We start from the raw sequence: 13,530 nt of genomic DNA, 5'->3' as shown, positions 1-13,530 counted from the left end.
ATCTTCTCCTTGTGTGCTTAATGTTCTGTGTTGTCTGTGTCCTGCTCTCCTCTTATAAGGACACTAGCCATAGTGAATTGGGCCCACACAATGGCCTTGTTTTAATTTAATCACCTGTTTGAAGAACCTGTCTCCAAATACAGTGGCATTCTAGGCACTAGGGGTTAGGGATTCAGCATATGGATTTGGGAGGGGCACAATTCAGCCCATAGCAGGAAACAATTCTTTTCTTGTTTTATGGAGTTTGCTGTAAAGGAGTGCAAAGGATTAAGGTGGAATTAGAGGGGTATGGGAAGACGGAGGTTTTTTCCTTTGTATTTTTACTATGGGAGGAATGACATCTGCTGGCATTGCTGGTGAGAATGGTATGGAAGAGAAGGTGAGAATGGCCAAGAGAGAAGGGGGGTCATTGCTGTAGCAAAGTCCTTGGAGTACCTGAGAAGAGATGGGATCAAGAGGTTTCAAGTGACTTCCTCGGGTCACATAACCTGTGAGTGGGGGTGTTTGCACTTGACCCCACTCTGAGACTCTACAGTTTCAGCAAACTACATATCAATTCCTGTCTTTGGGAGCAGCAATAACCATAACGATCCTTCAGGATGTGAAGGAGGAAACACATTTGCATATCAAATTACAACCGTCCAGGCTTCCTGTCTTCTAGGTGCTAAGGGATCAGAGGGGCTGTGAAGGAGGTGAGGGGTTCCTGGGAGGGGTAAAGGAGGACAAACAGATGAGCCTCTATTTGCCCGGTGGTTGAACTGAAACATTCTCAGGAAGTCCACTTCTAAAGGTGGTTGAATATTTTAAATGCTGACCCAGAGCTGGCCTATTTGCTTGAACTGACCTTGGCTCCAGGTCCCCACCAGTTTCAGATGTTTGCATCATCAGCTTTTCATATGCAGATTGTATCCTCTGTCCCCAGTGCCAAGGAGCATGTAGCTTTGTGATTCTGCTTCTACAAACTCTGTTATCACAGCACTTGCATATCAGAGCCCAGATGTTAAACAACTAAATCAATAAATAAACCTTGGCTTCACATTTTGTACAGACGAATTTAACCGACACACATACAAACAGTCTTTTAGCTACTGCACAGCCTCTGTGTCACCCGGTCTCTGCCTGCAAACACTTCTTTCTTTCTTTCTTTTTTTTTTGTTAACAGCTTTATTGAGATATAATTCACATTCTGTACAATTCATCCATTAAAACATGCAATTCATTGGTTTTTACTGTGTTCAGGAGTTACTAACATTTCCCTCTTGACACTGTGGTTTTCACCTGAGTAGACAGGTCGAACTCTCAACCTCAGTCCGACTCTGCAATTTTGGTCATGACCATTTCCAAACCTGTAAAGGTTCTCCAAAGACAAATGTAGATGTGACTGGAACTTCCCCGGTGCCTAGTTAGCAGCTGATGCCTCGTCTAAGTTCACCCAGTGAAAACTGCACCATGTCTGTGATATGGGCAGCTGTCGTGGAATAAATAAACAAGGAATTGAGTGAGCAGTTTGAACACAGTAAGGGATGAATGCCTTACTTGGTGCTTAGAAAATGGCACCTCAATATTTTTAATCCAAATGGCAGCACGTTAAATCTCTTACATTTGCTTCACATCTTCTTACTAACCTTTCTGCTAAAATTAAACGCTCCATTTCATTATCCTCCGAAGTGTTTGTTTTGAAACCGCGTATGTCCTCCTTCCTTTCATGGAAACCACCTGTACCAGCAACCACCGAAGCTGCTGCAAACATTTGTTTTTGATAACAGTGTATTTTGAACGTCTGTGGTTTCGATTTCTATTTTTGTCCCTTACTGTTGTAACTTTTCGATCACTTCATACCTTTTACGGCTAGCTTTGCTTTCCCAGGCATCCACCCTCTGCCTAACACGTCAGCTACATAAACTGTGACAAGACTATTGCAAGATTCCTCTATCATTATTACCCTAGAAAACGTCTTGTGAAAGACCAAAACTCTAAAAGGCCAGCACACAGACTTTTTTGGCTTTATATCGATTGTATGCAATCATTTCCAAACAGCAGAAATTATGTCAAGAGACCATCCCTCTTTTGAATTTTTGACCTGCAAAACAGATAAGCAAAATCAAATACAATACTCAGTTCCAGTTAGAAAAATTTCTCTCTGAATTAGTCAGGGTTCTCCATGGACACACAAAGTTCATCACCACATTCTCTCAAGTTTCATTTTATCTCTGAACACTAGGCCTGCTTCATAAAGAACTTAGCACCATCAAACTTTTTATTCACTCAACAAGAACTTTTATCATTTCAAAACCAGTACAATTATCTAATGTAGTGGTCCCAACATTTTCAGCACCAGGGACCAATTTCATGGAAGACAGTTTTTCCACAGATGTGGGGTGAGGGGACTTAGATTCTCATAAGGGGTGTGCAACCTGGTAGGGTCAAACTCTTATGCAAATCTGCTGCTGCTGCTGACCTGACAGGAGGCAGAGCTCAGGTGGTGATGTAAGTGATGAGGAACAGCTGTAAATACGATTGAAGCTTCACTTGCTAGCTCACTCTCGTGGCCTGCCACTCATCTTCTGCTATATGGCCCAGCTCCTAACAGGCCACAGAATAGCCACAGGTCTAATGACTTACAGTTTTTCTATGTTTTCATCTACATTATTTAAATTAGTTCTCCCAAGAATTTGGAGAATGAGGTCAGGGAAATCATTATTATTCTCATTTCTTAGATTAGAAAACTAAAGTCTCCTGGTTAGCAAGTAACAACAACAAAAAAATACTAACAGTTAGATGATTTGAATTTTTTTTATTAGATCATATGTGTGCACATTAATTCTATCATGGGATACAGTGTGTTGTTTCCATATACAATTTGAAATACTTTCATCCAATTGGCCAACATAGCCATCATGTCATTCTCATAATTGTTGTGTTAAGACATTTATATTCGACATTTAGAAAGATTCGCGTGTACCCTTATAGGAAAAATCATAGGTGTGATCCCCGCAATCACTCTCCCTTCACCCATCCTCCCCCTCCCCTCCCCTCCCTCCCTCCTTTCCCGATATTCTTGGACTCCATTTGGATTGATGATTTGAATTTTAGTACAGATTTTTTTTCCCAACATATACTAGCCATCATATATGGCTATGATTCTCCAACTTTGAGTGTAGCAGAATCCCCTCGGGGGCATGTTACAGCATGGATTGCTAGGCCCCATCCCCTGCATTTCTGATTCAGAAGGTCTAGAGTAGGGTCTGAGAATTTCCCCATCAATACCCATGTTCCTCCACTTTCTCCTTTGCTGTCACCTTCTCAGCTTCCCTTGCAGCTAGGAATGACCAGGTGATATATAGTTTTGGCTAATAAGATGTCAGTGGATTTCTTCTGGAAAACCTGTGCTTTTCTGATTAAAAGGGACAGAGTTGGCTCTTCACCCTTCCTGCTTCTTCCTACCTAGAACAGGTATTCAATGTTCAGAGGTACAGCAGCCACTTTATGACCAGCATGTTCAAAATGACAGGATAGAAAGATAGGAAGAGGCTTGGTTTCTGGTGGCTCTGGGTTCCTTACCTCTAAACTTCTTTTTGTGTGTGAAAAAGAAATTTCTAATTATTTGATGTTTTAGCCACTAAAGCCAGGCTTTCTGTGACTTGCAGGCAAATGTATCTATCTGATACAGAGAGCAGTACAGCATGGGGACTACATGAGAAATGGCGTTTAATAATCATGGTTGAGGCCCCATTCTGTAGCTGACATTGTTCTAAGAGAATGAAGCGGGGTTTTTGCTCCTGAGGTTTTTATAGCCACGATCAAAAAACCACCAGCTAAACACCTAAATGATAACATATTGTGATAAGCACAGAGGTATAAGCAAAATGCTATGGAAACTCAGACAAAGAGTACCTAAAGAGATCAGGGGAATGCTCCTAAGAGGTATCACAGAAACAAGGTCTTATAGGATGAATAAAGTTCTGTCAGGTAGTGAAAGAGAAAAAAACTTTGTGTTTGTGTCCCTTCTCTCCCTTACCCTCAGGGGCTAGAGACTGACCCAGCTGGAGATGTGTTGGCACAAGGGCTGTGGCAGAACTTCTAACTAGGCAACAGGTGATTTCCAAACCCAAGCCGCCAGCACAGCCAACTGCAGTAAACTCAAAGTCCAGAGAACCAGGAGGGAAGTTGTGAATGTTGCCAAAAACCCTTGATGGCAGGTCTAGGGAGCCAGAAATCTGGAGCTGAACAATGAGAGCCTGAGAGCAGAGGGCATTCAGGGGAGGGCAGGGCAGTAACCTGAGGAACCAGGAGAGGCTTTTCAAGCCAATGAACAGTTCAGTGCACAAGCCCAGCAGGTGGGAAAGTACCGCACTTTATCATCTTATCATTCAACTTCATTTTCACTCTCAGCCCTCATCCTGTTAGGCTTGTGAGAAGTTCAGTCTTGATCTTTCTTGGGGCTTCCCCTGTACCCAAGGCTGTGCTAAAATTCGTACTCAGATAATTTATTTATTATTATTCAACTACAATATGGACTTGACATTACAAAGGCAAACAAATGTAACCTGATCTTATGTACCCTTATATTAACCTGAAATAAGGAAAATTCTTAGCCTGCAGGGCCCTTCAGTCCCTGCACTGCTGTTCCTATAACAGAAGAATCCTGGCTGTAGGATCCTATCACCTTGATGTATCCTGGGCATTTCTATCAAGAGCTGACACATCCTCTGGTGCTTCCCAAAAGCAGGCCACAGGTTCCTACAAGCTGGTGGGCCCCAGAGACCCCACTTTTCTCTTTCTGGGCCCCAAATTCCCTCCAGCATCTCATCTAGAAATCCCTTCCTCTAGACTGTTTTGTCAGAGACCCTCACCACAAGCTCAGTACACCTCAATGATGGGCTCTGGGTTGAGGAAAGGCAAGCCCCAGGGGGAGAGTCCCCAGCCAATTCTGTTGTCCATCTGCTTGGCCTCCTCTGACACTAAGAATAGATCCTTTTCGAATGGGGAGGTGAAAAAGGGGAAATGCAGGGAGAAAACAAATTAAGCTTTCAAACAATAATTGGGCCACCTATTGACGGTGATGGCATGGCTCCAGAACCAAGGGCAGAACACACACATTCCAACAGGTACAAAGACAGAGGCAGGAAAGGGCCTGGTCTGTTTGGAGAATGGTGAGTCCCCAAGGAGTGAGGAGAAAGAAGAGGCTGGAGGGGACTTGGTGGGTGGCCTTGGATGATCATTTGTGGAATTTGGATTTTATTCTGTAGGTAACAGAAATTAGGAAAGGTCAATAAGCTATGCTGAGACATGATTCTGCTTTTTTTTTTTTAAGATATGGGATCTTGCTATACTGCCCAGACTGGAATCCACGTCATGGGCTAATAAAGCACTAATAAGAGTTTAAACGAAGGGTAGCAATGGAGATAGAAAAGCACGGTCACAGCTCTGAGATTAATTGAAATTGGTGATCACTTGCCTCTGAAGAAATGATAGTAAACGACAGAGAGAGAGAGGTTGGAGAAGATTCCAAGATTTCTAGCTTGGGAGACTAAGAAGTTGGTAAAGCCATTTACCTGAAGGTGGGAAGATACAGGAAAATGAGGCAGGTGATGGGGAGGAGAGAGCTGAATGTATTTAGCACAGTTATATGGCAGACACTGTTTTAGATCATTGAAACCCCATGACTGGAGTGTGTTAGGGCAACTTGAATGTATGCTTCCAGTTTTTTTGGGCGGGGGAGCTCTATAAAGTAGGGTGGGTTTTTTTTTTTTTTTTTTGAGACAGTTTCATGCGGTCACCCTGGGTAGAGTGCCATGGTGTCACAGCTCACAGCAGCTGGGTGTCACAGCTCATAGCAATCTCTGACTCTTGGGCTCAAGTGATCCTCTTGCCTCAGTCTTTTCTATTTTTAGTAGAGACAGGATCTCATTTTTTGCTCAAGCAATCCACTTGCCTCAGCCTCCCAGAATGTTAGGATTGTAGGCAGGAGCCACTGCTCCTGGCCTTGTTTTTTTTTTTTTTTAGACAGAGTCTTACTTTCTCACACTAGGTAGAGTGCTGTGACATCATAGCTCACAGCAACCTCAAACTGTTGGGCTCAACTAATCCTCTTACCTCGGCCTCACAAGCAGCTGAAACTATAGGCACCTGCCACAATGCCTGGCTACTTTTTTTTTTTTAAGAGACAAGGTCTCACTCTTGCTCAGGCTGGTCTTGAGCTCAAGCAATCTACCCACCTCGGCCTCCCAGAGTGCTAGGATTACAGGTGTGAGCCACCATGCTGGGGCACAAAGTAATAGTTTTTTTGCTACAGAGTCTCACTATGTCGCCCTCAGTAGAGTGCCATGCTGCCTGAGCTCACAGCAACCTCAAATTCTTGGGCTTAAGTGATTCTCTTGCCTCAGCTTCCCAAGTAGCTGGGACTACAGGTGCCCACAGCAATGCTCGGCTATTTTTTGGTTGCAATTGTCATTGTTGTTTAGCTGATCCGGGCTGGCTTCGAATCCACCAGCCCGGTGTATGTGTATGTGGTGTATGTGGCTGGCACCATAACCACTGTGCTACAGGTGCTGAGCCTAAAGTAGTATTTTCATTTCTATTTCAGAGATGAGGAAACTAAGGCTCAGAGATGGTCTTGCTCACTAATGTTTACTCAGGAAGTAATGGAGTTGGGATTGGAAACTATATCTACTTGGCTCCATGATCCCTGCCTGCTGCCTATACATTTCTAAAAGCCATTCTGTTTGAGACACATAGGAGTCACTTGGGGCTCTTGAGTCTGGAGCTTGGGAGATAGGCAGGAAGTGCAGGCATCAGTTTGGGAGTCTGTATTATGTAGATGGTTCTAGAATCATGGGAGCCAATTTGATCACCTGGGGAAAGCACATGGCATGAAAAGGTAAGACAAAGACAGACCACAGGAACTTCACATTTAAGGGCTATGTGAGGCTTATAACAGACAGAAACAAAATTGTGAATGTTTTTCTCTTCCCAGAGAATTCAGAGGTAAGGCTTTCAGTGTTAGGATGTTGGCAGTGTTAGAGAGTCAGGCTTTCTTTTTCTTCCACCATATTTAGTGTGTTCCATCCTCAAATTTATTTTCCGTTTTTTAAAAAAATGGTCACTTTAGGCCCCACCATCCTATTTCAGGCAGGAGGAAGAGGCCAAGTGAGCCTGCTTTTAAGGAAGTCTTCACAGGAGGCTCAATGCATGACTTCCTCTTACATTGGCCAGAACTTAGAATTATCCTCAAGGGAGGCTGGTCACGTAGTTCTTGAGCGAGGCTCCTTACTGTGCCAACTAAGTCAGGTTCTTTTGGTAGGGAATGAGAGGAAATGGCAATTGGTTAGGCCACTGTAATCTCTGCCATAAAAGGGTAGACAGAACAAAGAAAGAGATTAAGGACAATATTTGGAGAGAGAGAGGGCGAGAACAATGCTATGAAAACTGTAATAGTTCAAGTTATTGAAAACCCAGTGCAAACTTGCTTAAACTTTGCTCGCAGAGTAAAGAACATTTACAAGTAGGGCAGGTGTGTTTGTTGGGTCTCTGGCTTTACAACTTTTCTTGGACCTGCCCCTCTGTGTTGGCCTCCCATTCAGGCTGGCTTCACAAATAGGAGAAGATGAAACCGTTGCATGACTCATATATGCGTTCCACATCGTCCAGAGCAAGACAGATCATCTTCCTAGCAAAAGTCTTGAAATTGATTCATTCATTCACTGAATCAAAAATATTCCTGAGTACATACTGTGTGCCAGGTACTTTTCTAGGTGTTGGAGATAATGTGAATAAGACAAACAGGGATTGTTTTAGTCATCTGTTGCTGCCTAGCAAATTATCCCTGAATTCAGAGGGTTAAAACAACAAACATTTATTATTTCTCAGTTTCTGTGGGTCAGGAACCTGGGCACGGCTTTAGCTGGGTGCCTCTGACTTGGCGGTCTCTCGTAAGTCTTCAATCAGGGGATCAACTGGGGCTACAGTCATCTCCAGGCCAACTGGGGGAGGACTCACCCCCAGCTCACTCCTGCGGCTGTTGGTGGAGACATTGCTTCATGCAGTGTGGGCGTCTCTATTGGGCTGGGGGGAGTGGGTGGGGAGGACCAGATAGAAAGTCCTTGTGTAACACAATCTCAGAAGTCTTCTCATTACTTTTGCCATGTTTTATTCATTTTGAAGTATGAAGTATACCATGAAGTCCAACTCACACTGAAGGGGAGAGGATTATTTGTGGGCGTGGATACCAGGAGTTTGGGATCACTGGCAGCTGCTTTGAGGCTGCCTACCATGGAGGTATATTCTAGTCAGTGGAGATAGGCAATAAATGAACAGGTGTATTATGCCAGGTGCTGATAAGTGCTATGAGAAAAAGAAAGCCACATAAAGGAAGGCTTTTCTCATGAAATGACATTTGAGTAGAGTCTGTAGCAAATGAGGCAGCAAGCCTGTGATGCCTGCAGAAAAGCATTTCCAGTAGAGGGAAGGGCAGATGCAAGCTCCCTAAGCCATGCTTGGTGTCTAATGAGTCACACAACCAATGTGGCTGGAGCCCAGTAAGCAAGGAGGGAGATCAGGTTAGAGAGGTGGGGGCAGGATTATGTAGATCACCCAGAGACTTAGAGGAAACGGTGAGGATTTTACTGGAAGGTTCTGCACAGCCTTACTTTTTTTTTTTCTTTCTTTCTTTTTTTATTGAATGGTAACTATGTACATTAATGTACTTCTGGGGTACAGTATGGTGTTTTCACACACAATCTGAAACACTTCCACCAAATGGTTAACATAGCCTTCATGTCATTTTCTTAGTTATTGTGTTAAAATGTTCATATTCTACTCTTAGAAAGATTCACTTGTACCCTTGTAAGAAAAACCACAGAAGTGATCCCTCCAATCCTCCTCCCTCCACTCATTCCCTCCTCCCCTCCCCCCCATATTCTTAGGCTATTATTAGGTAATAGCTTTCATATAAAAGGTATAAATTAATTTTATAATAGGGGTATGTACATTGAATACTTTTTCTTCCGTTCTTGTGATACTTTGCTAAGAAGAACATTTTCCAGCTCCATCCATGTGAACATGAAGGACGTGAAGTCTCCATCTTTCTTTATGGCTCATAGTATTCCATGGTGTACATATACCACAGTTTGTTGATCCATTCGTGGATTGATGGGCACTTGGGCTTCTTCCATGACCTGGCAATTATGAATTGGGCTGCAATAAACATTCTGATACAAATATCTTTGTTGTAATGTGATTTTTGGTCGTCTGGGAATATACCTAATAAAGGAATTGCAGGGTCAAACGGCAGGTCTATTTTTAGTTCTCTAAGTGTTCTCCAGATGTCTTTCCAAAAGGAACATATTAGTTTACATTCCCACTAGCAGTGTAAGAGTGTTCCCTTTTCTCCACATCCATGCAAGCATCTCTGGTTTTGGGATTTTGTGATATGGGCTAATCTTACTGGAGTTAGGTGATATCTCAAAGTAGTTTTGATTTGCATTTCTCTGATGATTAAGGATGGTGAGCATTTTTTCATATCTCTGTAGGCCATGTGCCGATCTTCTTTAGAGAAATTTCTCTTCAAGTCCCTTGCCCACCCTGAGATGGGATCACTCATTTTCTTCTTGCTAATACATTTAAGTTCTCTATGGATTCTGGTTATTAAACCTTTGTCGGAGACATAACCTATGAAAATCTTCTCCCATTCTGAGGGTTGTCTGCTTGCCTTACTTACTGTGTTCTTGGCTGTGCAGAAGCTCTTTAGTTTGATCAGGTCCCAATAGTTTTTTTCTTTTTTATTGAATGGTAACATTAATGCACTTCTGGGGTACAGTGTGGAGTTTTCACACACAATCCAAAATACTTCCATCAAACTGGTTAACATAGCCTTCATGTCATTTTCTTAGTTATTATTTTAAAATGTTCACATTCTACTCTTAGAAAGATTCACTCGTACCCTTGTAAGATAAACCTCAGAAGTGATCCCTCCAATCCCCCTCCCTCCACCCCAATAGTGTTTTTTTCGATGTTGCTTCAATTGCCTGGGGTGTCCTCCTCATAAAATGTTCACCCAGGCAGATTTCTTCAAGGGTTTTCCCTCCACTTTCTTCTAGTATCTTTATGGTTTCATGTCTTAAGTTTAAATCTTTAATCCAGTGAGAGTCTATCTTAGTTAATGGTGAAAGTTGTGGGTCCAGTTTCAGTCTTCTACAGGTTGCCAGCCAGTTCACCCAGTATCATTTGTTAAATATGGAATATTTTCCCCACTCAATGTTTTTAATTGGCTTGTCAAAGATCAGGTAACAGTAAGTAGCTGGATTCATCTGTTGGCTCTCTATTCTGTTCCATACATCTACCTCTCTATTTTTGTGCCAGTGCCATGCTGTTTTGATCACTATGGATTTATAGTATAATCTGAGGTCTGGTACACAGCCTTACTTTTTAAAGTTGGTGGTGTGGGGAACACGGTGCAAGGGCTAAGAATGAAAGCAGGGAGACTAGCTGGAATCCTACTGCAGGGGCCAGCAGACAGACTGAAGTCTGGGACTGGGTGGTATTGGTGGAAGTGGGGAGAAGTGATTGGATACCAGATATATCTGAAAGATTTGCTGATAGATTGGACTTAGGGGAGGACACAGAGGAGTCAAAGCCTTTCAGAATGAACATCTCTAAGGTTGAAGCTGCCATTTGTTGGGGTGGGGAGTATGAGTCTGGGAGAGTAGATTGAGAATTTGACTTTGGTCTTATGGCCATGTTAAGTTGGAGATGCCTGTTAGACAGCCAAATGGAGATGCTGCAGAAGAAGTTGGAATCTGGAATTCAGAGGAGAGGTCAAGGTTGGCAATAGAAAACTGGGGAGCCATCAGCGTCAGAGCTGCCATTTAAAGCTGCAAGACTAAATTAGTTGAATCACTCAGGAAATAAATATTAATAGAGGACAGCAGACATCTCTGGACTCTTTGGAAATGGGGAATGATGAAGATCTGGTAAAGGGGATGGAAGAGAAAGGACAAAGGATTCTGAGAGGATGATCAACAGAATACAACTAGGAGGTGAGAGGAGAGAGGTGCTTTCCACCTGCCAAATGCCTCCATGGGTCAGGTGATGCCATGGGATTCAAAAGGTATTGATCACTTACAAAGGGCAGCTTGCAGAGAGACACAAAGTCACCAGCTAGATGATGGCAGATTTTGGAGGGAATAGGGTAAAAAAAAAAGAGACTTTCTGGGTATGGGCTTCTCCAGAATTTCCAAGTTAGAAACAATAAAAGCACAAGAGGAAAATACTTATTAGTTGTGAAAAATTAGAAAATATCTATATCAATAAACAAACACTGTAATTACAACCCAGACCACAGAAAGAGGGAAATTGTTTTCAGTAAGTAGAACAAGGGTTAGGATCTCTCCAATGGAAAAAAACACATGCAAACTGATAAGAAAACTACCAAGACTCTTTCAGGAAAAGGACAAAGGACGTGAACAGACAGTCCACAAAGGAGGAAATACATCTAGTAAACAAAGATAAAGAAAACTATTTGGCACCATTAGCATGGAAACAAATACAGATTAAAACCACAAGATGACGTGTTTTCAATATCGAATTAGCAAAAAGCTATTCATACCCTTTAACCCAGTAATTCCGAACGTGCATTGTGTAATTCTAGTTCGGGGAATCCTAAGAAACTAAGCCAAAATGCAAATTAATGAGCTGGTCACAATTTTATCTATAATAGTTAATAATAGAAAATAATCCAAATGCTGAACAGCCAGAGGCAGGCTTAGAAAATGATGGCATATTCATGCAATGGAATTTTAATCAACGACATATCCATACAAAAAATGTTTGGGAAGAATTTATGGTAACACAGGAAAATGCTTATATCTTGTTAATTGAGAAAAAAAAATCAAGATTGTTAGTTGTACATAACTTATTTTCTCACCTATGAGAAAAATAATTATAGGAAAAGAGAGATCCAGCAAAACGTTCCCTCAGCACCACACTGGCAGACTGGTCACTGTTCTTTCATGCAGCACACCTTTGTTGAGTTCTGGGCTGACCTCTCTATCCCAAGTCCTGGGAGTTAATTCAGAAAGCTCTGCCCTTGAGGTGTTTGCATCTAACTATTATAATAACCTGAAATAATACGGAGTGGTCATAAAGTGCATGCCCAATTTAAAATAGTGTACATCTGAAATTTGCACACACACTTTATGGCCACTCTGTATAATATCTGAAAAACTGTTCTATAGGAGTAAACAATAAAGTCTCAAAAGCTATAAATATAATCAAAATCCAAAAATATCACAGCATGAGCTCAGATGCAAGGTGAATGTCGAACAGAGCTAAACTTTTAGTAACCCTGCCTAGAGGCTGATAGGGGACTATGGGGGGACTTAGCTGTCAATGGGGTTCTTGGAGCCCCCAGTGCTGGAGTTAAGATAGCCCTGACCCCAAAGGAATGAAAGTCAAGGTGTAGTTAATGGGATGGGTAGGTAGGATGAAGCTGATACTTCCTATTATTAGTGGTTTGGTGCCTCTGTACTTCTGCCCAGCCTCTGCTCAGAACCACCAGAATGACTACAGATGACTCATCAGGTTCCTTCTTTTTATTTTTAATTTAATTTTTAATTAAAATCATAACTATATACCTTTATGGGGTACAATGTGATGATTTGGCGTATGATGTGGAATGCTTAAATCAAACTGATTAACATAGCCATCATCTCACTTATTTTTTGTGGTCAGACATTTAAAATTTACACTTAGGTATTTTGAAATATATCCTTGCATTGTGCACATTAGGCAAGGTCCCTCCAAATGCCCTCCCTCCTCCCCCCAACCTCCCTCCCCCTCCCTCCTTTCCCCTCCCTCTTGCTATTCTATCTGAGTGACTTCCCCAGCTCCACCTCTTTGACAAAGACTAGCATGGAGGTTTCTGCTGGGGTGTGAGGGTCAGGCTGGTATCAAAGCCTCTATTTTCAGGTTTCTCATGGATGGAGATGTCAAAGAACCACACCTTACATTTCTAAAGTCCTTCACATATATTTCTTTTCTTTTTTTTGCAGTTTTTGGCCAGGGCTAAGTCTGAACCTGCCACCTCCGGCATATGGGGCCAGCGCTCCACTCCTTGAGCCACAGCTGCTGCCCCACATAGATTTCACATGTATTTTTAAAAATTCTGAGTCACCTGCAAATTGAAGAATGGTACAGTTTTGTCATGAAACCTACCAGCTCTGTTATTTATTTTTCAGCATCGCTATCTATACCTTGCTTCCTTCACCGATCAGATTTTAGCTATCTGACAAATACTAAATAAGAAAAATAATGATTCTCATAGCATTGAGGGGAAGCTCTCCTAAAAAGCTGTGTTCTCGGCTCAGCGCCTGTGGCTCAAGTGGCTAAGGCGCCAGCCATGTACCCTCAAGGTGGCAGGTTCGAATCCGGCTCGGGCCCGCCAAACAACAATGATGGCTGCAACCAAAAAATAGCCAGGCATTGTGGCAGGTGCCTGTGCTCCCAGCTACTTGGGAGGTGGAGGCAGGAGAC

This window comes from Otolemur garnettii, unplaced genomic scaffold (genome assembly GCF_000181295.1).
Source record: "Otolemur garnettii isolate 467f Iridium unplaced genomic scaffold, OtoGar3 scaffold00004, whole genome shotgun sequence".
Classification (NCBI taxonomy): Eukaryota; Metazoa; Chordata; class Mammalia; order Primates; family Galagidae; genus Otolemur; species Otolemur garnettii.
The sequence above is the reverse complement of the archived record's forward strand: the minus strand, read 5'-3'. Positions refer to the sequence as shown.